At 41.3% G+C, this 26,908-nt stretch overlaps 1 protein-coding gene across 1 annotated transcript in view; it reads left to right on the forward strand.

Moving 5' to 3' along the window:
• LOC122792780 (protein shortage in chiasmata 1 ortholog-like) overlaps window positions 1–26,908 on the forward strand; it is a 240,410-nt gene that overhangs the window by 1,474 nt on the left and 212,028 nt on the right. The window lies entirely within an intron of this gene.

A 26,908-nucleotide genomic window follows, 5' to 3' on the forward strand; every position in this document is an offset into this window, starting at 1 on the left:
TTGAAAATTCTTTGATCTAATACATATTCATATAAAAAGCTGTCAGTGCATTGATAAGAAATGTGTATTTGGTTTTTGGAAACTTGAGAGTAATTTTCGACATTAAACAAAATTTCTTGCATGACATTGGTATAGTCCTCAGAATTGAAAACTATAATACCCCCACCTTTGTCTGGGGTCATAATTCGAACACTTTTGTCTTCTCTTAGTTCCTGAGTAAGCCTCTTTTCCTTGGAGTTAAGGTTGAAAAAACTTTCTTTTCCCCTTTCACATCTTGTAAAGATCATCTCTAACAGCCTTCTCAAAAACGGCTACCAGGGGATGTAGGGGCGGATTAAATACACTACTTTTCTGAAAAACATTTTTCTTTTCTGTGGATTTATTGCTGCCATCCTTTTTCTTGTTTCTTTGTTCTTATTGTCATTACATTCTACAGGGTACCTCTATTATCTTGGCTAATAAAAACGGTAATACTTTGTTTTTCAGGAAAGGAAATTGTTTTTCCAGCAAACTGGTATATCCTGCAAAATGTAAAACCTGCATTTCATTGTATATTGGAAAGACTGAGAGACTTCTTAAATCCCGAAAATATGAGCATCTATATGATGTAAAAAACAAAAGAGAAACTAATGCCCTGTTTAGACACAGTTTACAGTGCAAAGGTGTTTCTGGGTTTAAGTTTGCCATTCTGGATACTATGCAAGTAGATTCAAGTGGGGGGATTGGCAAAATGTATTGTGTAAAAAAAAGCTGTTGTGGCAGTTAAGGTTGGCTGCAAATGTACATCCAGGGTTAAATGATTACTTGACTATCCTGCCAGTATTAAAAGAAAAAGCAGGACAAGTCCCTTCATTTGTTTTATTGTTTTACTTATACGACAGTGAATAATACTGACCTAATGTTTTTTCCTACTCTGATTATTTTAAGCATTAATATTCATGATTTATAGATTCATAGGTTCATAGATTAATACTAAGCTAACTGCCCTTGCGGGCCATTTTAAGCCTAGCCAATTATCCCTTGTGAGACTCAAACCCTGCACCTTGTGTTTGTAAGGCAAACACCTTAACCATTAGGCCACCCTCCCATTAAATTATGCTAATTTAATGGCTTTTATTGGTTCTTTTTTAACCAATTATGGTTGTTTCAAACCTATTTAAACTGCTTTTTAAGAAAAGTCCTTTGTTCTGATGAAGTCAACTGTGTTTCATGAAAGCGCTTAACTTATTTTTTCTATACAATAAATGGACTGGAGACTGACTACCAGGGTGCTTATTGGTTTTAAAGTCTAAGACCCTACTTACATACAGACAGAGCAAAGCAAGTGCTGGTGAGTGGTCAGTTCTGAAGACAAATGCAAAATGCTCTCTGATTCTCTCTGTCTGAAAAAGTCTTAAAAATAATACATCACTGCTGACTCATTTCAGATTACATCATTCTTCTCTGGTTCCCAGGCTAACAGAAACTCAGAGTTTTAAAATTGCTTTGATCTTGCACCTGACTAGGAAACTACAGCAATAAAAGACAGTATATACGTAAAATCTAGCAATTAACTCTGGTCTCAAAACAATAGAATGAATTCCTCAGTCCAGACCTTATGTCTCCAAGCTTTGAGATCAAACAGTCATACAATGCTTGACTTATCAGCTTTCTTCCAGCAGAGGGCACTGTGGTTACATTTTTGAAGTTCAACATTTAACACAGTTTTCGTACATTTAGGAGGACAAGCCTATGGATTATATTCATATTTACAACGACATAGCATTATCTACAAAATTCTATCTAGCTAGGCTGGCAGCCCTCACATATCTTCACAGGGGGTTCCAGAAAGAGGCCTCAACCCAACCAAAACTTAGGGCAATCCAACAAGTCTGAATGACTATTCAGTTGACTTTGTGACCTTCTCCCACCCTGGCTCCTTTTTCCTTCCAGATAGTTTGAATCTCCATTTATCTCTTTAGCAGTAGGTAGTTTCAGACATATGGGTTCAGACGATCATTCATTAAGGTTACATATGGCAGTGGGAGGGAATTCCTCCTTTCCATGGGGGTCATTCCTCCTTTTGTTTCTACTAGTTCTTCATTACATTTTGTCCTAAGGAGTGATAACCATTTTCTCCTTCTCAGGTAGGGAAGGGTTTTTTTCCATGGATATTCTCAGTGACAATGAAAGAAAATGTTTGGAGACCAGTTCTGGATCTTCCTTTCCTAAACCTATTTGTGATAGTGCCCAAATTCAAAATGATGTCACTTCACAACCTATTACCTCTTCTTCCTCTTTCAAGATTACTGTTAATACTAGACTTAAAAGATGCTTATTATTGCATCCCTATTCACCCAGACCTCAGACATTTGTTAAGGCTTAATGTATCTGGATCACATTGTCAGCTCTCTGCCTTCACCTTTGGACTATCTGTTGCACCAAGAGTGTTCTCAAAGTATCTAGCTCCAGTTATAGCTCTTTGCAGGCTACAGGGTATCCACATGTTTCTATACTTAGACAACCTGCTTATCTCTGCAGTGTTGTTCGAAGTGTCAGACACTTTTCTCTTGGGTGATATATCTCTTAGCTGGGATTCCAAGAGAACTTTCAAAGTCTTTCTTGACTCTCTTACACAGGATTGTGTTTCTGGGATGTCGGCTAGACACCTCAGTTCAAAGAGCTTTTCTTCCACAGGAAAAACTAGATATATATCTATATCTATTTCTAAGATTTGCACTCAAACTTTGTTTACTGTGAGGAAATACCACAGGATTTTGAGTCGCATGGCTTTTATGATTCTCATGATGCCCCTGGCAAGACTCCATATAAGAAAGATACAGTGGTATCTGAAGTCTTTCTGGTCCCCAGCACCATTTGCCTTTATAAATCCCAGTACTGGGATCTGTCAGAAGAAATATCAGTTGGAGACAACAGATATCCTTAAATCCAGGTCTCACCTTCACCATCGCTTTTCCAAAGCAGTTAGATACCACATAAGCACTGGACTTTGCTTGGGAGCATTTTCAGGAGGGATAAAAGTGAAGGATATGTGGGACAGCAAGGACAGACACAAGCTCATAAATATGAAAGAGATGTTTGCCTTGATCAAGGCATTCAGCTCTCAGAAACGCCTTTGGTCTCTGGGACCTCTTCAATTAGGTTCACAGGTTCATAGGTAGGTACTAGGCTATCTGCCCGAGGGCATTTATAAGCCTAGCCAGAGTGTGTCAGCTTTCACCACCCCATTGATTAATTAACTGAGCCTCTGTCAAGAAGAGCCAATGAAGTGATCCCAGGGGTGTATTTTCTATTACCCATCCACTTGTCAAGGTTTATCTTGAAGAGTGTTAGTGAGGGGCTCTGCCTAATGTAGTCAGAAATTTTGTTACAAAGCATGGGGAGTCTCTGTGACAGGAATCTCTCCCTCCAGCATGTTCTATTTATTGTTGTGGTGAGGTTTAGCTCACTAGAGCGAGTGGCTCTCAGTGACTTGGATTTCTTTAGGTGGAGCATGTCCATCAATTCTGAGTTGGACATGGCTTTGTAAGTCAGGCAGATATCACCTCTGAGTAAGCGATATGCCACTGAGTACAGCTGGTGTTTTTCCAGTCGGGCTGCATAGGACATATGTTTGAGACCAGTAATCCTCATGGTGAGGTACTTTTGTGGTCTTTCCAGCTGTTGGAAGTGTCTTGTGAGGTACATCCCAAATGGGGCATTGTACTCTATGATGGGGGTGATGAGTGACAAGTAGAGGGGCACTATAACCTCTTTATTTCTAGATGCGAACCCTTTAGTAATTAGATGGGCTACATAGAAGGATTTCCTAGCTACTTTGGCAATATGATTGTCAAAGGAGAGATTACTATTTACCTGGGTCCCCAGATCTCTTATTACCTCTTCTGTATTAAGGGTAATTCATGGGTGTTTTGTTTTTCCCAAACGGGATGACTATGCATTTTTTGGCATTTAGCTTGAGACCATGACTTTGACACCAGGTATCTGTCTCAGTAAGGCCCTTTTGGAGAATGTCCGTGTCAGCCGGAGAGTCAGTTATGGCTCCCAGTTTGCAGTCATCGGCGAACTTGGCTAGCCATAGTCCTCCTGTGCTTGTCTGTACTTCTGAGAAGTATATGCCAAACAGTGGGGGTCCCAGGACCGAGCCTTGTGGGACACCACTTGTGACTGGTTTAGAGTCGGACCTGGAGCCCGCTATTCTTACCGTGTGAGTTCTGTCTGTAAGCCGGTTGGCAACCCATCTCATGACATAGGGGTTTATGTTCAGGCTGGTGAGTTTTTCTATAATTCCCGAGTGGGGAATGGTGTCAAAAGCCTTGGCAAGGTCAAGGTAGGATGTGTGAACTACCTTCCCCTCATCTATGGCCTTGGTGACTGTCTCAAAGAAGTCAACCAGGTTTAGTAGGCATGATCTGCCCTTAACAAAGCCGAACTGGGTCGGGTCAAGTGTTTGGATGTTTCCAATATCTTTGTTAATGAGTTCCATGATGATGCGCTCCATAGCCTTGCAGACCAGGCTAGTCAGGCTTATGGGGCGATAGTTACCAGGGTCAGTTGTGGCCCCTCCTTTGTGGAGCGGAATAACCATTGCTGTGCGCCATTCTATGGGCATGTAGCCTGTGGAGAGGCTGAGGTTGAACAGTGTGTTTAGGTGGGGGGGTTAGTTCATTCTGTAGTTCATGCAAGACGCAGCATGGGACACCATCTGGCCCCATTGATGCTGTGCTTTTGGCTACAGACAATACCACAGTCATGTGGTACATCAACAAGCAGGGAGAAATCAGATCATATCACCTTTGCAGACAAGCCATGTTAGCTTGGGATATAGCTTCACAGCACAACATCACTCTACAGGCATCCTACATTCAGTCAGAACAAAATTGTGTGGCAGACAAGCTGAGTAGGACCAGGCAGACTCTCACAAGTGGAAAGTAAATCAGAGAGTCCTCCAAGGTTTGAGCCATCTGTAGGTAGTTCCTCAAGTAGACCTCTTTGTCTCCATTCTGAGCAATCAACTAGCAAGATTCTGATCCAGGACTCAGTGCAAGGAAGCCTGGAAGACAGATGCCCTTTATTTTCCTTGGGCAGGAATGTCCCTGTATGCTTTTCCACCCTTTCCCCTAATATCTAGGGTACTTCTGAAGATTCAGAAGGAATCACCCAAGATCAGTTTCATAATTACCCTCTGGTCCAGGCAACCATGGTTCTTCCTTCTTTTAGAAATGGCCATGGCCTATATATACTCACACAATAACAGGGGTGTTTGATACACCCTGACATCAATCAGCTTCGACTGACTACATGGATGATAGGGTCTTAATTCCTTTTAGGCAAGTGTTTACTGATGACATGCAGCAAATGGAAGTAAGAAAGATTGCTATTAGAAAATCATAAATTATTAAATGGAAAAGGTTTTCTAGTTAGTGCTAACAACATACCAGCAGCTGTTCAAGGCTAGTTGTTCTCTGGTTTTACAATATTTGTGTGAGTTACTATCCTATGGCCTATCTTATTCCTCTATCAAGGTTAATTGATCAGCCATTTCAGCGTGTCTGCCCATGGATGCTCCTCTTTCAATGCAGTCTCATGTCAAAATGTTTTTGAAAGGGATTTTATATAAAAAGTCTCCAGGTAAACCAGTGGCCCCTCCTTAGGATCTTAATTTTGTGTTAGAGAAGCTAACACTTGCTTCATTTGAACAAGCTAACCTGGCTGACTTGAGGTTCTTAACATGGAAAACATGCTCTGACCTCTGCTAGAAAAGTGTCAGTCCTATCTCATTTTCCACAGGGACAGGGTTTCTTTAAGAACCAATCCTTGTTTTATGCCTCAGGTGATATCCAGACTATCCATCTCTCCATTTTCTTTCCTTAACCTAAAAATGAGGGTCAAAGGTACCTTGGATGTGCACAGACAACTCAGATATTATTTTGACAGAAATAAAGCTTTCAGGTCTTCGAACCAATTGTTCATTTTTTTGTGAAAATAATAAGAAGGGACAACCTGTGTCAAAACAGACTATTTCCAAATGATTGTCTAAGACTATTGACTTTTTTTATATTCACCATAACAAAACTATTCCAGGCAGTGTCAGGGCTTCATTTATGTCTTTTTAGAAAGGGTTGGATTCTAGACGTATTCTAAAAGCTGCCACTTGGTCCTCTGTGCATGTGTTTACAATGGACTTTAAGCTTGATTCATTCTCTAGGTCCAGGTAAGGCTTAGCTAGGCTCATTCTCCAGGGGTTCCTGGACTCTACATCTCCTTCCACCTCCCAAATTTGAAAAGCTGGGGATAGTCTACCCATATAGCTAGTGCAGTAGCCAATATTATGAACATAGTACAGTTGTGTAAGTAAACTTACCATAACAGTTAATGTTCAAATGATCATTGCAGCAGTAGCTGCTCCCTCCCTCCATTACTCATCTTTTTTGGAGTGTTGTTTATGCCACATTGTAAATTCTTGTTTTTTGTTTTCCTAGCATTGCCCTTCCAGGACTCAGCTTCCCTCTCTCTCTGTTGGCATGAAAGCTCTGAAGGGAGTGTCACCGAAACCTGTATTTTTACTCAGCTCAGCCTGAGCTGACCGATAGTTTGGGCATGTAGAAGGTGCCCTGAAACATTGGCAGGATATAACCCATATAGCTAAGGCTACTGCACCTGTGATCACTTGAACATCAACTGTTATGGTAAGTTTACTTATACAGCTGTACTGCAATGTACTGCAATGTACAGTCTTATATTCATAAAAGTATTAAGCAAGTCCTTCTGTTAAATAAAGCTAGACTCCGGAAAAATAGAATAATGCCAATAGGTTATACTATATAAATATCTATGTGTATATATATATATATATATATATATATATATATATATATATATATATATGTATCAATAAAAAACTAGGCTTCCTGTATAGAATCAAACCCTTCCTCACACCACTAGCTAAAACTTCCATTGCCCAGACTCACCTAACTTCTACTCTATTCTATGCTTCCGCCATATACATCAATCTATCAAAACACAATCTAAGCAAGCTTGAAACTAGCTATAATAACATAGCTAGATTTGCCACTGCCACCCCTTTCAGAACCCACCAGTGTCACAACCTTAAACAACTTGGATGGTCAGAACTACAAAACCATCTACTGTATAATCAACTGCTTATCTCACATAATATTCTTCATCACCCAAACAATACCCCAATCCTCTCTAACCTGATCTCCCCATATATAAATCTTGCAACACTTCGCTCAGCAAATAAGCTATTATACCATGACCCCCCCAAAACATGCACGCTGATTGGCCAGCGTGCACATTGTAAATCGAGTTATACTAATGGAAAAAGGTCTGGTCGCCCGGACTTTTTTCCATTAGTATAACTCTACTTTTAAAACACTGTCTCGCTATGTTAAATGGGTTTAACATAGCGAGACAGCTTTAAAATAAGCTTATTTTAAAGCTGTCTCGCTATGCTAAACCCATTTAACATAGCGAGACAGGTTTTTAAAAAAAAAGCAACGAAGAAAGCAATATCTCCGTTGCTTTTTTTACTGTTTCGCTATGTTAAATGGGTTTAACATAGCAAGACAGTTTTAAAATAAGCAACGGACATCTCCGTTGCTTATTTTAAAGCTGTCTCGCTATGTTAAACCCATTTAACATAGCGAAACAGTAAAAAAGCAACGGAGATCTTGCTTTCTCCGTTGCTTTTGCCCACAGCTCTGATGTACTGCGCAGGCGTGCAGTACATCAGAACTACTGCGGATGCCAGACATCTGTGGAAGGGCAGTAAACAGGCATTATACTATGCCATTATTTAAGAAAAGTAATAGTTTCTTTTCTTAAATAATGTCATGGTATAATAGCAATAACCCTCTTCTGGGTGTGGGTAATGCTGTATTTACCCACGGTTGGCTTTGTTTGGTCCCGAGGGTGACCAAACCACGCCAACCGTGGGTAAATCCAGCATTACTCACACCCAGGCGTGGGTTATTGCTATATTAATCTCCAATATTAAATCAAACAATAAAGCTGGGGACTCACTTTTTACTAACATTGTGGGTAAAATCTGGAACAATCTTCCTAGTAAACTCACGTCTCTCTCATCCACACCACTCTTCAAGAAACATCTCAAAGAACATCTGAAATTTCATTGGCTTTGTCCCTGTTCTAAACCAGACTAAACCCTACTTTTTCCCCCTTAATGTTCTTTTTTCTATATCCCTTCCTTCTAACCTTTGTCCCCTCTACAGCTTTAATCAATAGAATCTAACCTTATTCCAGCCCTTGTGATTCTTGCCTCCTTCTGCTCTCTCTCTTTCTCTTTCTCAGACCTACTAATCATTACTTCAGAATTCTGAGTGTCCTTGTACTCAATTGTATTTTAAACCTTGTACAGCCTGTGAGCTATTATTCACAGAAACAATTTTTGGATTCTCTTAAATCTTTTTTAATTTCTTTGTATTTGAATTTAGTCATTTTTAACTATTGTAATCTTTTTTGTAATTTACTAATGCTTGGAGCTTATCTCCCTGGGCCTCTACTGAAAATGGACATGTATCCAGCTAGACTAGCCCAGCCAACAAATGTAAAATAAATATATATATATATATATATATAGAGAGAGAGAGAGAGAGAGAGAGAATATATTCATATATGTATAGTGATAGAAAAGACACAGGAGAGAATGTTATGCACATTTGGAGAAGAAAGAAAGAGCAAAGAAACAATATTTTGGGAGAAGATGATAAAAGAGGATGAAGTAATCAAATAAGATTAAGTTAGACAACTTACTGCATTAGTGAATCAAGTGCAAGTCTAATATTAGAGTTCAAGGAAAATACCCCAAGGATGGATATTAAATTTATTAAATCACAAATAGTAGATTTTGTAATTGAGTCTGGACGAGAAATGGCAGACTGATAAACAGTATTAAGTAGAGCTTACAAGGCAGAATTGTATTTGAGAAAACAATATAGTGCAAAGATAAAAATAGCCTAGGGAGAACAATTAAGTAAAGATATTACAGGTGATATGCCTTAATCCTAGCTATGCAAGAAAATTAGAATGCTCACTTGGAAATATTTGTACAAATATTTTCATACCTGTATTATTTTGAAAATAATAATTCCACAGACAAAAGGCCTACACTGGATATGTGATGGTTAAAAAAGAGGCTCTTGGTAGCGCATATTCTGAGAATGTAAGGAGTTGCTTCAGTACAAACATTTCATGAATAATATGCTAAGTCTTATTTCTGGGAGAAAATGTAACACAGTACAGAGATGCTTCTGTGTAAAATAACACATACTAAAGAAGTGAAAGCATTGCTGTCTTTAGTGTTGATATTGGCTAAGAAAGCTGTAAGTAGAAAAGGGAAATCCAAAAACAAAGCATCAATAAGAGAGGTGAGAAAATGATGGCAGAGATTACAAATATGGAACTGAGAACTCTTAGCGATCATAAACAGAACTTTGTTATAAAAAAATGGGCTATATGGGATGCTGAATTAGAATTTGAATTTTAACTTGAAAAGGATATTGACACAGAACAAAGTAACTAAAATCTATATCTATTTAATAAAGATAACTCTAGTATAAGGTAGAAAGTCACTGGTCGAAGGTGACTTGTAGTACAGTATAAATAAATTATTCTGGTCGCTAATTAATTCCTGATCTCAAATGTGATCACAAATAGTTAATTTATGTGTTTAGCAGTTTTTTGTTAAAAGAGCAATGTTAAATCAAATATGGAATTAGGACATAATAATATGGCTGATTGTATAGCTGGATTTGCATGCTTAGCACTAGCAAGTTATTGACAATGAAATATAATCACTGACTGACATGGGTATGCTTATTAGTACTGTATAAAATTATTCTACCAGCAGTCAGTACTGAAATAACAAATGTACCATGTATGGGAATTCCCCAGCATGTTAAACTGAAAATGTTATTAATAAAGTATTTAAATTGCTAAAAAAAAAAGATTTATTTTTTTTTCTTTGCTAGCTAAAGACTATTTTGATTCTAATTTATAATTCTAACTTCTGATCCTGTAGTCCTGAAGTCAGAATGTTTTTGTGGCATGACTTCCTGTTGGTGGCTCTTCAGTATGCCTGCATCTATCTGTGTACTTCTGTGAGTCATGAACATGTGGATACACTGATCCTGAATGCCTAACTATGGTTTCCCCCACCTAATCCTAACCCCAAACATCCAGTCAATACTCTATTGTGTGGAAAAAGTATTGTATAGAAAATTAGGTTTTATAGGTGATAACACTAATGCGAAAGAAAAAAGGTAATTATAGAAGTGTACCCTAACCCATTCTAACTTCTATACTAGAAATGTTCTAAAACTACAAGTGATACCACCTCCCTATATTTTTAAAATCTTTTTTCAACATACTACAATTGCTACTCACAATATGTCTGTCGCTACCCAGCCAGACTGTGATAACTCAGCTTTTTTTCAAATAAATGGGAATAGGAAGGAAGAGAGAATTCAGAAACTGTAATGTCAACATTATTCATACGTCCCTGATACATTCAGTTTTCTTTTCTACATATAGCACACTGTGGCCTTTAATGTGGTTCCAAGCAAAATTTAAAAAAAAATGACTGAAGTGCATACATTATTTCTCAGGTGACAATAGTTTTTTACAAACTGCTGGCTTCACATTACATGCAAATATTAATTCATCAATTAACAACTGGAACCATCCTTTGTTGACTACCATCCCTGAATGAGTGGTTTTTTTTTTACCATTTGGCTGCCTTTCCTGTCAACTGCTATTGTCATGCTTAATTAAACATTGCTTAATTAAACAGATTAAAACTGGATCTCTTATAGTATAGACATTATTATCTATTTAGATTTGTAACTTTAAGGACATGATTTCCATGATTCCAGGTCCAACTCAAAACCTCTGCTAACAATTTAAAAACTATAATGTCATTAAGTCGTAAGTTCAACTTATACAGATCTTTAAGAACAACTATGATAACTTACTACCATTGTCCACGCTATTGTTGTTAATAGTTGCACTGTCTGCTTTAGCAGACTCTGCAAAAATTATTCTCCCCTCCTGATGGCTTTTACACAAATCAAAAGAAATGATTTCTCCACCACGCTATGAAATTTCCATTTCAAATCTGACACTTCATAACACATTTTTAATATGCTACAAGACTGTTAATTAAGATGCTTTGGAGTATGACTTCCTGAGATACTTGCAGAACAGAAAAGACAGCTGGGCAAGAGTGATGTCCCTAAACAAGAGAAGAAATGCTTTCATCTGTTTAGCATTAATGAGTAAATGAAGAATGAAAATAGTTTGTTTCGTAACATTTTCAATAAGGCATTTGGTTATTCCATTTACAAACCTTTCACTGAAGACCATTTTTTGCCAGGACTAGCTGACCAAACAGAACTTTTAGTCCTTTTGTTTTATAAACTGCTCCAAGGGTTTGAGACCGGTTATAACACAGAGGATGTATAGGGTACATCCCAAGTGTTAGGATCAAGGTCCCCACCAGAAAAAAAAGAAGTAAAAGTTTTGTTTGGTCAGTTGGTTCCAACAGAATTGTCCTTGTTGTAAGAGTTATGGCTGGAGCAACCTGTATTCTTCAGTCTTCATTGGGGGATAGCTGAGAATCGTTACAACATACATCCATAGTTTTGGTCTATCAAGTGTGTTGTCCTCTATTCACTTACATTTGTGTTACTTATTCAATGTAATTTTAATAGTGGTTGTTGGTTTTACCTGTGCCATCCAGTCCGGGAGCATCTTTCAGTCATACATCACCCTTTCCATGTGAAGAAGTACTTCCTTGTGTCTAGACAGAATTAAGAGTCAGTTAGCTGGATATTATGCCCTCAACTACCTTTCCTACAATGTATACCCATGTCATTCTCATCATACTCTTCTGTAATCAATTTATGGAACCATGTTATGTCTACCCATTTCTCTTCTAGTTATGATAAAGTACAGATTGCCTTTCCAGACACTTAAGCATATTTATGGCTTTTCTCTGTTCCTCCCAATTATATATGTGTGTGGCTCTAACCAGAAAAATCTACAAAACTGGATATAGTATTATAGCTGAGACCTCATTAGCACTTCATAAAGGAAGGAGGACTTTCACCTCTGTCTCTGGAATAAATGGCTGTCATGATGTAGCCCAGCACCTTAGTGACTTTGGCATTTAACCTTTTGCTTTGCTGTTGGTGATTTATTCCTTTAGTTTTTATCATCCCAAATCCCTTTGCCTCCCTGTAATATGTATTTTTACCCCAGGTCTTATTACACCCCAGATAATCCTTTCCAAAGGACACCACCGTGTACTTTTCCAGATTAAACTGAAGTTGCTGTCTTTCTGTCCATGAAGTCAGCCTGCCTAAATCCTTCAATATGCATCTTCTCCAGAATACTGCAGTTTCTCACATCTCTTCATTTTGGAGTCATCTGAAAAGAGTTCACTCCAACTTTTCTATACCTACAATTATGTCTGAAAGGTATTGAGACTGATGTTTAGTAGTATTCAACTGAATAATACCTGATTCTCTGACACTAGATCTCTTACCACTACTTATTATATCCATCCATCTTGTTGCTTCTCTGTTGATATGCACATTTTGTTACCTGCCATAATCTTCAATTTTCCTGTCAACCTCTTGTCTGTTGAAGAATCAAAAGCCTTGCATGCTGCTGTCAGAGAAGATTACATCTATGAATTTTCTTCATCCACCTACCTTGTAACCAAGTCATAAAGCTATAATATAAATAATAATAAAATTATAATAGTTTGGTCTGGTAAGATCTTCTGTCCATAAATCTCTGGTAAATTCTACTAGTTAGCTATTTTTTTTTCAGAATCCTTTCCATAACTACCAGTAAAGTAAAGCTGACTGGGCTGAAGTTACCCAGTTAAGTCCTTGACCTGTCCTTGTACAAAGGTACATTTGTAGTCCATTTCGAGTCATCAGGAACTACCTCTTGTCTTAAATAAAAGTACTGTACAAGTCAGTGAAAGATTTCACCAGAATTCTAAACACTCTTTTAATCACGGTGAAAAGAATCCCATTCCTTTCCTACACTTTATCCTCCCTTAGTACCGTAATTTGCTTTCAGCTTCTCATTTGACTGTTTACCCATGGTGATTGAGATTCCTTTTCTACCAGTGATAAATATGCTCATTTAGTTTTGTTTTTAAAATGTAATATATGTAAAAACTACTATTTATAGCTAAGGTTAGGGGAGTTTATTTAAGATCTTTGTTTTTATCGCTATAGTTCTAAAATATTTTTTATCATTGTGTGTTTTTCTTAGCATTGGCATTATATGTCACCACATATTTTTGTTGTTAATGTTTTTTCTAATATTTTAGAAGTGGAATTTTTCATAACATTCACAACTAACAGTTCTATATTGTTATAATATTGTTGTGATATTCACAAGTGTAATAACACAACTTGTGGCACCACAGTCTTCATACTAAAATGTTAGGTGCCCTTAACTCTTTAATTATCACAGGTTGTCCACATAGGCTATTATTTTAATTTCTTTTTAATTTCATAAAAGAGTTTTAAAGATAAACAGAAGAGATACAGTCATTCATAAAACATTCCAATTTAGTGGATTCAGCAGACCTGGACAACCGTGCCTTGACATACAGTTGACATAAACAAGTTAAAAAGAAGCAGTCCAATATTAGCTCCTTTTGGAACCTACTAGTATTAACTGGCTAGTTTAAAGACACAAATTCTGAAATCTCATTTATTCTTTAAAACAGGTGACAGCAAATATGACAGAAATGATAATTCTGAAGATTTGTAATAGTGCCACAGTACGAAAAATTGTTAAATCTAAATGTACCATGCTTATTGAAATGTTGTATTATTGAACAATATTTACTGTCTGAAACAATTATCTAAGCTGATGTTACTGAGTTTACTGTAGCAGCCATTGCTAAGTAGTCCGATTATATAAAGTTATGTCGAAATGAAATAAATGTATATGGAACCAGTACCATACATTTGGATAAGTTACTTGTTTTTTTTTTGTTTTTGTTTTTGTTTTGCAACTTCAGCATCCCTTTGTTTCAGCCACCTAACAACCTTACCTCCAGCATTCCGTTTTCTGCTCCACCTGCAACCCCAGTACATCTTCCCTAAGTTCTTTTTCTGTTTAAGAATTCCTTGCTAAGTCCCCTATGGGCCAAGAATGAGGATCCATGACCATCATATGTGAGCTGGGACAATGTAAAGGTTTTTCCTGGCTCTTCACTTGAAGGCTTGCAGCATGCAGTGAAACAAAGCCTTAGTTGCACAAATGTTGCTGTATACATGGCTATGCCTGCTAAGGCATAAAACCACACATTGTTTCCTCAGCCTTCTGCAAAGAGGCCATAATCCAGTTCTTTATAATGTAATCTCAGTTCTTCTTGGATGAAAGAGAAAACTGTAATCTACTCATTCACATCCCACCCCCTCTGGATATTCTAACAGTGGATCTACTAGTCAAAGTTGGGTTGCTGGAACTGTTGTCAGGACCAAAATATCCTTACATGTATGAAGTGTCCTCCAGTTGAATTAATGACCTCTGTTAACTGCTTTACACACTGTACTAATATTAGGTGATTTCAAGTCATGAAGAACAAGTGTGGTCCTTAAAATGAACAGGTTATTTGTGAAAAAAATTTGTGATATGGTGAATTTGCTTACAGAAGGTAAGGACTAACCCCATCTGAGCCAAGACTGCAAGAAGAATTCTCTCAGCAGAGTGTTTCATTCAATATATAGATAATAATTACTAGGCAGATTTGATTTGGAGGAATGTTCAAAACAGGAAGACCCCAAAATTTTAAAATGGAGTAGTGAATTCAGCTGCAAATATATTACACATTGAGATTATGCCAGATGCTTAGCAGTCATTGCAAAAACACACATTGAATATCCAGTGCCAGAATGGAATGGCAATCTTATTAACACCAATCATAGCAGTGCATTTCAAGGTGCCTGGATATTATGGCTACTGTACATGTGCAACAATCCTAAAATAATACAACAGTAATTAAATGCAATAACACTGACCACCATATCATATACATGGTGGTATGATGAAAAAGTACTAAAATCAGAAACATTTAAAAAGACAAATATTTTACTTCTGTATAACTAAGTATAGTGGCTAGACTCATGCTGTGTACTGGCCACTGATAATATGCCACAGTCTTGCTATTTTTGTATGTGGACTGCCATATATAACAGCATCCATGCAGACCTTATATAGGTGCTGATGTCACATGGCATGTGAGATGTATTCTTCAATGGCAACACTGCTAGCCACTTAAAAATAGTGTTGTCAAAGCAGACACAGGTGATTTGCAAGAAATCTATGTAACAACATAAAACATCATACATGCTGCATGCATGCATTATGTGATAACTGTGGCCAGTGATGTCCAAAAAGTGTGCCATTATCTCTAGACAGCTATGCATGGGCATTAGCATGCAAGGCAATTAAGATGTATCCATTGTGAGTGGCCCTGTAGTGCTTACTAGCTAATATTTTTGTTGTTTGCCTTTCGGTTTTTCCCAGTTAGGGGTAGCCACAGCGGAATTCCAGTCCGCTAATGATTGGCAGTAGATTTTCACGAACGCCGAGGTGCCAGCTCGACATTCAACCTTCAACAAAGGCACGCCCATTTTACGCATGTCTTTCGAATGCCCATGCAACCGCGGGGAGGACATGCAGACTCCACACAAAAGGCACTCCCTGCACTCCAGCCGAGAATCAAACGGGAGAACCTCTTGCTGTGAGGCAACAATGCTACCACTGCACCACCGCGGATAGTGCTTACTAGCTAAAGTAGACGTCTAATTCCCCAACTATCATACTCCAGCCAAATTCAAAACAATTTCATCAGTATGTAATCACAATAGGGTGTGGGGTGCAGTACATTGTAAAATATATCTCGCAATACACATCTAAGGGAGAAATGGAAAAAATAGGACAGTTTGAGTGGAGATGTGTAAAGAAAGAAAACAAATACAAAATAAATAAATAAGTAAAGGAATGGGAACACATAAGATACAATAGTGCAAAGGAGTGGAGACAGAGGGTGCATATGAATACGGCAGCATTTTAATCAGCCCAGTGACAGTGACAAAGGGGCTGTGGTCATGACTTTATTCACCAATGACAACTTAGTAACAAGCCTTCTAAGATGAAGGGCCAGCATGGTTGGGGGGGGGGGTAGGAATAATTGCAGAGGGTAGTTGTCCTCCATGGAGAGGAGGATCAGAGTAACAGTCACTGTTTCAGCAACTCCCAGCAAAGATTGTGAATAACTATGGAAAATGCCACAGAGTCTGGCGAGTATAATGAGTGTGATGCATGACACCATGGTGCGCTCATTCACTGGGAGAAAATTAGGAAATAATAGGGATCTCATCTTTCACACACTGAATTCAGACATACTTATAGATTTCCGGCAGTACATTAATACCAGCCATGGCTTTGAAAGGTCACTGTATCTGGGTTCACATAGGTCATACATAGCAATGGTCAGAAAAGCTACATTCCTCAAAGGAGGAAAAGGTTTGGAAGATAAACTAAGAAGTTATGTACTTTTGGACAGTTCCATTAGGAGGTTGAAATGACCAAGCACTAAGGTATTTGGGACAGTGCTGAAAGGCAATGATTGATACTGTGGGTTCTGGGTTTGGTAAATGGTAGGAGGGGTCAGCTGAAGGAGCAAAATGAATAGAATTTCTAAAACAGCAGGGCAGAATTTTTGATGTAGGAAAAGCCCTGTTTTCAGGCAAACTGTTTTGCAGTTCTTAAAAAATGAAATTACATTTTCATTATATGAAATCTGTGAATTTTTGCCAGTGACTTTTATGTATAATTTCATTTTTAATGCATCCATATAAAGTTATTTTAAAGCAGAGTCTGAGTAAAGAATACCCAGTAGTGTAAGCTGGCATTAAAGTAGTAAATATAAGAAAATATAACAAGAAATGTGAGTTGTGGTGAATGAATGATCTGACCCATATGCTACATTCCATGACAATCCTGTGCTTTTCCCATTCTTAGTCCATATTCAGGATTTTCTGGTAGTTTTCCTGGAAAAAATCAGATGTTATGTGATCCTATCTCGCCTACATTCTGTACTGATGGGCTCGGAGCCGATCCCTCGGCTCCGACTCGGCACGCTTATGCTATAGAGCGAGGCCTCTTATTGGCTGAGCTATCTTTATCCCAGGATGCACCACCACTAATCCCCCAGATCTCGTTTGCCGCTAACAAGCTTAGACGTGGTCTCAACATTGGCTGGGCTAAGTACTATTTATTAGGCTTTTTCCTGTCACAAATTTCCTTACTTTGAACCCAAAAGCTGTTTTAACAGCTATTGTTGTTATATTGGTGTGATTGGTGAATTTCTGTTGGTAAATTCGTGATTTTTTTAGTCAGGGAAGGTTTCCCGTTTTAGTTAGAGGGGCTTTCCCCTGTTACTTTGCTGTTTGTGTATCTTCTTGGGTCAAGTACCCGTTTAAGTTAGAGGGTCTTGACTCTCTTTATCTCGTTTTTTGTCTACTAACTGTTTAGTTTAAAAAAAAAAAAAAAAAAAGTATATTGTTGTTATATTTGTTAAAGTTTATATTTGTTAAACTTTATATTTGTTAAACTTGTGGTATTTAACTAAAGTTTAGTGTTTTTTCACTTAGATAGTTATGTCTAAAGAACACAAACCCTCCGGGTTTAAGAAATGCACGAGGTGTGGTTTTAAAATGTCCATAACGGACGACCACTCCTCGTGCGTCTATTGCTTAGGTGCTAAACACCTACAAGAGTCGTGTAGTGTGTGCCACGCGTTCTCTTCTAGAGTCCTCCAGGAGAGGAAAAACAAATTAATCCTCAAGGGATTAATCAAGCCTTCCTTCGAGGAGGCTTTATCTTCCTCTCCGTCTCCTTCTAAAAAGAAGAAAGCGTCGGCTCCGACCAGTCAGTTGGAACCAACCGCTAAAAAAGCTAAGCAGACTTCTCCATCGGCTCCACGGACTTCAGAGCCGAGGTCAGAACGGTCTGCCTCGATGCCTCCAGCCTCGACCCCTCTGGTTTCGGAGCTGAGGTCTGGGGCATCGAGAGGCGGGTCACCCTCATCTGCTCCACTGATATTGGAGCCGATAAGGGTTACCGGGCTCAGACTCTTCCCCCTCGGAGCCGAAGTCCTTATTGGCACCGAGGGAAATTTCCTTGAAACCTTCCTCAGAGCCGATAGTTGTTGAGTCCTTTCGGAGCCGGTCCCCGAGCCCTTCGGAGCTGATGGAGAAATCGGTTCGGGCCCGATCGGTATCCTCTAGATCATCCAAGATGTCTGATTCGGACATCGACAGGGTGCTCCTTCGACTCTTCCAGTCTCCGGTGTTCCAAAAGCTGGTTTCGGCTCCAGCCCATTTGGCTTCGGAGCCGATGGTCCACTCCCCTACTGTGGTTCCTCCTCCAACAGCTTCGGCACCATTGGAGCCAGTGCTGGTGGAACCTGTGGAGGTGTTAGGGTCGGGCCCGACCCTTGCTCCATCTCCGGCTCTTGGGTCGGAGTTCAGTACATGGACTTCTTCCTTCGGCCCTGGGGGGGAGGCTTCGGGATTGATGCTTTCGGTCCCAAGTCTCCCTCTTGGTGCGTCGGCGGCAGGAGTGCCGTCCACTGTTGTGGCCACGGAGGTGGGACCCTCCCAGGATTCTGGTGGTCCCGCCTTCAGGGCTATGAGGAGTGCTTTAGCCAAATCTTCCTTGACTACCTCCACGGTTTCCCCAGCTCCTTCCCTACATTTGGAGACTGGGTCGTTGGCAGTCCCCCTGTCCTTAGACAGCGGAGCCCCAGGGCCTCAGGTTACCCCCGCTGGGGTTTCTCCCCCTCCTGGAGGTCCTTCTGAAGCCTCTTCGGAAGAACCCCCCAGGAAGAGATCGTGCAAGAGGAAGCACGTTGACTCCCCTGATGAGTCTCTGACATCCGACACTGATCTCGATGATGCAGAGGGGTCCCCCAAGTCGTCCTCGGATGATGTCTCCTTTGCAGACATCCTGGAAGCCCTAAAACAACGAGGCGGCTTGCAGTCCAAACCTCCCTCTGCTGATGAGTCAGTGTTCCTGAAGGCCTTCGGGGCTCAGCTCTCCGCCTCCTGGGTGTCTCCGCCCTTCGACGAGCTCTTGGATTTGATCTGTCGAAGGGCGTGGGAACACCCAGACTCTGTGGAACCGGTGCCTGCTCTTCCGAACAAATTTCTCTCGGTGCCCCCTGATAGAGAGTTCCTTACTAAAGGTGTAGCTGTAGATGCTTTGGTGGTGGCATCTGCTACCCAGCAAGATGTATCAGAGGCTTCTACATCCGTCCATCCTCCTAATAAGGAGTCTAGGAGCATGGATCGGTACGGAAAGCGCACCCTCCGTTCAGCGGCCTTTACACTGAGGTCCTTGAACTACCTTACGCACTTCACCAGGTTTCAGAGGGATCTGATTAAGGAGCTATCCGATACCCTCTTGGGTAACCTGCCTGAGGAGCTGGCCCAGACGGTTGGCTCTCAGCTGGCTACAATGTCGTCCATTTCGAACTCGTCCATGAGGCTCATTTCTTATGCGGCCGAAGGGGCGAGTAGAGCGGCGGGTACAGGCATTGCTCTACGGAGACAAGCCTGGCTCCGTCTGTTTCACTTCGCGGAGGCTTTTAAGTCTTCATTTGCCAATGCCCCCTTTGATGGGTCCTCCCTGTTTGGACCTAAGGTAAAGGACACGCTAACCCGCTGTGAACAGGAGGGTAAGACTCTGACTGCCGTAGGGGCATGATTTTCCACTCCCTTTCGGCCTTATCCCAAGGCTAAAAGAGGAGGGAAAATGTGGTTCCGTAGATCTCAGAAGCCTTACCCCTCTCAGCAGGAGGGTTCCCCTTCCAGAGGCAGAGGAGGGGGAAATTCTTCCGGAAGACGCCGTCCCAGAGGCGGCAGAGGCCCTCGCAACACTGGAGACCGCGAGTCCTTTCGTGGCTCTTCAGCCTTTCATAGTCCCAGAGGGATTGCCCGGCTGTGCTGCTCTGGAGCCAGTCGGGGGTCGTTTCTCGAAGCACCTAAAGGCCTGGGAAGGTATCACTCAGGACCGATGGGTGCTTCGGATTATCGCCGGAGGTTACTCCATCCCATTCTCTCACCCCCCCCCCTCAGTCCAAAAAAATCCCGGACCCGCCACCCAGTCAACGGGATACCGCAGCCTCAGAAGTTTCAAAGCTGCTGCAAAAGGAGTCATCCAACCCGGTCCCGTAGACCAGATCGGATTAGGGACTTACTCAAGATTCTTTTGGTGCCAAAGACCAGGGACTTGAGGCCCATTTTGGACCTCAGCATCCTAAACCGTTCAGTCAGAAAGTCCAAGTTTCGAATGGTCACCCTACAAACCATTCTCCCATTGCTGGAGAAAGGTGTTTGGATGTGCTCCATAGATCTCAAGGACGCTTATTATCATATCATGGTACATCAAGCGTCCAGGAGACATCTGCGCTTCAGCCTAGGAGGCAGTCATTTTCAGTTCCGTGCGCTGCCCTTTGGTCTCACCACAGCCCCCAGGGTGTTCACCAAGTGTTTGGCAGTCGTGACTGCTCACCTGAGAAGTCTAGGATTCCAGGTGTTTCCGTATCTAGACGACTGGCTCCTAACTGCCACTTCCAAGCATCTACTTCTGCGGAGCCTACAAGCCACAATATCACTGGGCAATTCCCTTGGAATCACCTTCAATTGGCCAAAGTCTGTGTTGCTGCCATCTCAATGAATAAGATTCATAGGGGTAGAGATAGACTCAAAACAAATGCGGGTCTACCTACCTACAGACAGAATACAAACCATACAAGCTCAAGTTCGAGCCTTACTTCCAAGATCCAAAGCCCCAGCCAGAATGGTCCTGCAGCTATTGGGATCCATGTCCGCCACGGTTCTTCTAGTCCCCTTGGCAAGGTTGCACATGAGAATTCTCCAGTGGCTCCTCTCAGCTCAGTGGTCCTTTCAGGAACTCCCCCTCAATCACCTTGTATGGATCATGGAATCTTGCAGACGGGACCTTCGCTGGTGGCTAGTGCCCTCCAACTTGGATCTGGGACTACCCTTTGTTCTACCTCCTCCGGCGGCCACTTTGACCACGGACGCCTCCCAGACGGGGTGGGGGGGGGGGCATTCCCTGGGCAGGTCAGTCCAAGGCAAATGGCATCCGGAAGAGACTTTGCTTCATATCAACATCTTGGAAATGAGGGCAGTACTTCTGTCCCTTCAAGCCCTTCACGATTATCTCCCTCAAGGCGTAATTGCCGTTCACTCAGACAACATGTCAGTTGTTTGGTACCTGAACAAACAGGGAGGGACCAGATCCTATCCTTTTTGCAGAGAAGCCATGAGAGTTTGGGAATGGGCAGTCTCCACCAAACGCTAGTGGCTACTCACATACCGGGCAAGTCCAATGTGATAGCCGACAGATTGAGCAGGACCATCCTCTCTCCTCATGAATGGTCTCTGAATATGACAGTTGCAAGTCAGATTTTCAGCGAATGGGGAGTTCCGTGTTGCGACCTCTTCGCGACTCCTCTGAATGCGAAGTGCGAAGAATTCTTCTCCCTAACCCCGGCTCCGGGGAAGAGCCCCATGGGCGCATTAGTCCATCCTTGGCCCACCGGCTTGCTTTATGCCTTCCCTCCAGTTCCTCTCCTTCCCAGAGTGATTCAAAAGGCATCTCTCTTGGGGAGCAAAATGATCTTAATTGCTCCTTACTGGCCTCGTCAAGTGTGGTTCCCCTATCTTCGGAAACATGCCCTGGAAGGTCCATGGTTTCTGGATCAGATACCAGACCTACTGGTTCATCAGTAGGGACTATTCCACCAGTCCCTACACACCTTAAAATTGATGTCTTGGCTCCTCCTCTTCCGACGATAGTCAGGAGTCATACATTGGATCCAGATGTTGTACACATATTATCTTCGGCCCATAAGTCTGCTACAAAGAAACTGTATTCTAGCAAATGGTAAAGATTTGCTATTTGGGCTCAACTCTGGGGCCTGGACCCCATTTCTATTCCCGTGGCAGAAGTACTAAAATTTCTGACTTCTCTTTTCAATCAAGGCTCTTCAGTTTTTACCATCAAGGTACAATTGGCAGCAATTTCTAATTTTCACGAATCCATAGACCCACCTTTAATGAGCAACAGATTGTGCAAGACCTTCTTAAAAGGTGCTGCTCTATTGAGACCTCCGATTTCTCATCCTGCACCTCCATGGGATCTCGATATAGTGTTACGCGCCTTGACTTCTTTTCCCTTTGAACCAGCAGCTACATGTGATTTAAAGTTTCTATCATGGAAGACAGCTTTTCTGGTGGCGATTACCTCTGCCAGAAGAGTTTCAGAGCTTCAAGCTTTGTCAGTAAAACCCCCGTACTTGGTTTTTCACAAGAACAGAGTATCCCTCAGACCAAATCCTTCCTTTGTCCCTAAGGTTTGTTCTACTTTCTGCTTACAACAGTCGTTAGAGCTTCCAGTTTTTTTCCCAAAATACTCTAACAAGGCGGAGTTCATATTCCACACACTAGATGTACACAGACAGTTACGTTTTTATTTAGACAGGACCAAACAAACAAGGAAAACAGATCAGTTGTTTGTATCCTTTGCAGATAACAAATTGGGCAAAGCTGTCACAAAGGTCACTATTGCCAAATGGATCAGGGACTGTATTTCTCAAGCTTATTTTTATTCTAACAAAGAGCTTTCCACCTCTGTCAAGGCTCATTCTACAAGGGCTATGGCTACTTTGATAGCATTTCATGCTAAGCTTGCTATTAGTGACATTTGTGCTGCGGCTACATGGTCTTCCCCGCACACCTCCATTTCCCACTACAAATTAGATGTGGCATCTAGAGGATGAGCTTCATTTGGTTCCACAGTGCTCAGGAGTGTTTTCCAATGAGCCACCCGGGATTTAGGTGCTAGGGACGCTGTCCCATCAGTACAGAATGTAGGCGAGATAGGATCACATAACATCTTTTAGTTATGTACTCACCATAACTTCAGATGTTTGGGATCCATCTCGCCTACATTCCTAATAACCCACCCTCCTTCCCCCTTCCTTGGAGATCAGAGGATATCAAAAGGTCCGAATCCTGTTGTTTCATCTTGAAACATCTAACAATGTTATATAATCAAGTTGTGCATGTGTGCATGTATGCGGACTAACAAGATCTGGGTGATTAGTGGTGGTGCATCCTGGGATAAAGATAGCTCAGCCAATAAGAGGACTCGCTCTATAGCATAAGCGTGCCGAGTCGGAGCCGAGGGATCGGCTCCGAGCCCATCAGTACAGAATGTAGGCGAGATGGATCCCAAACATCTGAAGTTATGGTGAGTACATAACTAAAAGTTTATTTCAGTTGGCAGAGAAGATTAAGGCTATGAGCTGTTAACAAGCTACTTTCTACACTTCAGAGTTTGAGCACATCAGCCTCTATTTGCCCACTCTCTGACCTTCAGCTACTCATTTAACCAGACAGTACTTTGGGGCAGTTGGGAAATTGAGTTAGGTTCCTCAATAGTTTCCTGGACCACATGCCTAAGTACCTATGAACCTGTCTATTAGAACAGGAGAATCAAAGACATGAATATCAGGTACAGTACGCAAGGAAGAATGTAGGGGGCACAAAATGAAGAGAGCAAATGTGATGAAGTACACATACAGGGAATGCTAATGATACAAGGAAGGAGATGATAATGAAGCACACATACAGAAACAGACAGAAATGATGAAAGAAGGCACTGGAAAACACAAGGTATAGGTGGTAGGAATGAAAAAGTAAAGTAATTGGGAATAGGATAGGATGTTGGCATCTGCTTAATCATCGTTTCATAGGTGCTTGCTGGGCTATTAACCCTTGTGGATCTTAGAAGCCTGACCATGCATTCCATGCCCTTGTAATTTAGATATGAATAACCTGGAGAATGCAGAAGATTTACATGTTACCCCTTTCTGTAAGGGACAAGGGTGATACCCCAGGAATGAATTTGTGATTTCCCATACATTTGCCCAGATCATTTTTGATAGAATAAGAGACGTATTTTGTTTTATGTGGAGAGGAAGGCAATTCCAAAGAACTGGAATTCCCTGTGATACATATCTATCCCTCTAACATGTTCTATTAATGTCACAGAAGATATTAAGATCTCTTGAACAGATGTTTATGCCACCACTGGACTTGCGGGTGTACACTACGACGTAGAGGTATAATCTCTTGAGGCTCTGTATGTAAAGCAGAGATCATCCCTCAGTAGCTTATATGATATCAAGAACAAGGACATGGCGTTGAGATTTAGGCTCTGTATTTTCTTAGTAAGCAATGGAATACTGTTAAGACTTAATGTGTTAATGTGTGACCCAGAGCAAACAGATCATGTAACTTTGTTGTGATCTTAGATCACACCTATTAGGATATAATTTGGTTTAGTAATAACCTACTTGATTAATTATAAAAGGGGATAAGAATCAGTGGAAAGCATAAAGAAAAAAATGAACTCAATGCTAGAAGTCTAAACCTCAAAATGCACTCACTCGAGGCACTCCTTAAAATGGAGAACATTGACATCTGTGCAGTGACAGAGACCTGGTTCAAAGCTCCAGAGAGCACCCCTGCATTACCAGGCTTCAATTCATACCACACCTTTCAGCCACCTAACCCAGAAAGAAGCACTAAAAGTGGAGGCGTGTCCATATTCATTAAGGATATCCACACCTCCGGGCTAGTTGCACAGCATAATGCATCCGAGATTATCCAAGTGCAACTAACTCTGGGCAAGACCGCAATCCAAATTGTAGCTTGCTACAGACCCCCCACCATGCCCCAGGATTCACACTCCTCATTTCTTGATACACTGGAAAGTATTAGGGTACAACCCAACACCCTAATAATGGGTGATTTCAACTACCCCACCATTAACTGGGAAAACTACTCGTACCAACTCTTTTGCTCAACATTTTCTAGAATTCATAAATTCCAACGCCTTGGATCAACTTATTCACACCCCCACCAGGGGCAGCAATATCCTAGACCTGGTCATCACCAACATGGGAAACCGGTGTTCCACACCAGAGGTCAATTCCTCATTGGTCAGATCCGACCACAAGCTAATCAGCCTAGACATCCACATCCCACCCCCATCCCCAATTAGGGAAACCATCGTAAAAAAACTTCTCAAAAGCCAACTTCACACTTCTTAAGACAGAAGTGGCAAACTTCATGACACCCATGCAAATGGACAATAGAGGTATGACTGCCAAATCCTACACAACTGCACGTTATAAGCACTTACACGAGTGCATGGATCATGCTATCCCTAATAGAACCAAGATGTTATCCTCCAAAAAAAGGAAGCCAATCTGGTGGTCCTCTGCCATAAACAAACTCTACAACAGAAGAAACTGTTGCAAAAAAGAGTAAAATCCCATAACTGGAGGAACTCCCTGGTCAACCTCAGTAAGAAGCTGAGATCCCTCATAAAATCCTCCCAAGCTAGTTACGAAAACAAAATTGCCACTGACTCTAAAGACAACCACAAAGCATTCTATAGCTATGTCAAGAATCTAAATGGGAACACTCAGATTTGCTCTGAGTTACAGCATAATGGCACTAAATATACAGAACCAACTGATATTGCCAACATCCTAGCAGATAGGTTCAGTGCTAAGTTTACCCCTCTCTCACCCCCTAGAGGGCCCATCTCTATACCGGAAGAATACAAAGTTCCTATAATCACGGCTGCACAGGTAAAAAACACACTCTCCAAAGCCAAGAACACAGCATCCATGGGACCTGACAATATCCCAGGCTGCATTCTACACGAACTACAGAATGAACTGGCACCCTGCTAAGTACCATGTTCAATCATAGCCTCACCTCAGGCTTTGTACCCACTGAATGGCGCACTGTGACAGTTATCCCACTCCACAAAGGGGGAGTCACGACGGACCCCGGGAACTACCGCCCCATTAGCCTGAAGAGCCTTGTCTGCAAGGCCATGGAACATATCATCATGGAACTCATAAACAAAGACATTGGTAATCTCCAAACTCTGGACCCTACTCAGTTTGGATTTGTAAAAGGCAGATCATGTCTCCTAAACCTGATTGACTTCTTTGAAGCAGTCACCAAAGCCATAGATGATGGTAAAATGGTTCACACAGCTTATCTAGATCTCGCCAAGGCTTTCGACACCATCCCCCACTCTGGAATTATAGATAAGCTCACTAAACTAGGTATAAATCCCTATGTCATAAGATGGGTTGCCAACTGGCTCATGGACAGAACCCACACTGTGAAAGTAGTGGATTCCAAATCCGACATCAGACCAGTGACAAGTGGAGTACCACAGGGTTCAGTCCTGGGTCCTCTCCTGTTTGGTATCTACTTCTCTGAAGTGCAGGCCAACACAGAAGGTCTTTGGCTAACAAAGTTTGCAGATGACTGCAAACTAGGAGCCATAATCGAAACTCCTAACGATGTGGACAAACTACAAAAGGGCCCCACTGAGACAGATACCTGGTGTCAAAGCCATGGCCTGAAGCTCAACGCCAAAAAGTGTATTGTCATCCCCTTTGGTAAAAACTCTGTACCCATGAACTTGAACTACCACATAGCTGGTAGTCTACTTAATGCCGAAAATGTGATAAGGGACCTTGGGACACAGGTGGACAGTATTCTCTCCTTTGATAATCACATCACCACTGTGGTCAGGAAATCCTTCTACGTGGCTCATCTCATCACAAAAGGATTCTCATCCAGAAAAAAAGAGGTCATTGTTCCCCTCTACTCATCACTCATTAAACCCATTA

This window comes from Protopterus annectens, chromosome 2.part0, assembly GCF_019279795.1.
Source record: "Protopterus annectens isolate FY-2018-M chromosome 2.part0, PAN1.0, whole genome shotgun sequence".
NCBI lineage: Eukaryota > Metazoa > Chordata > Ceratodontiformes > Protopteridae > Protopterus > Protopterus annectens.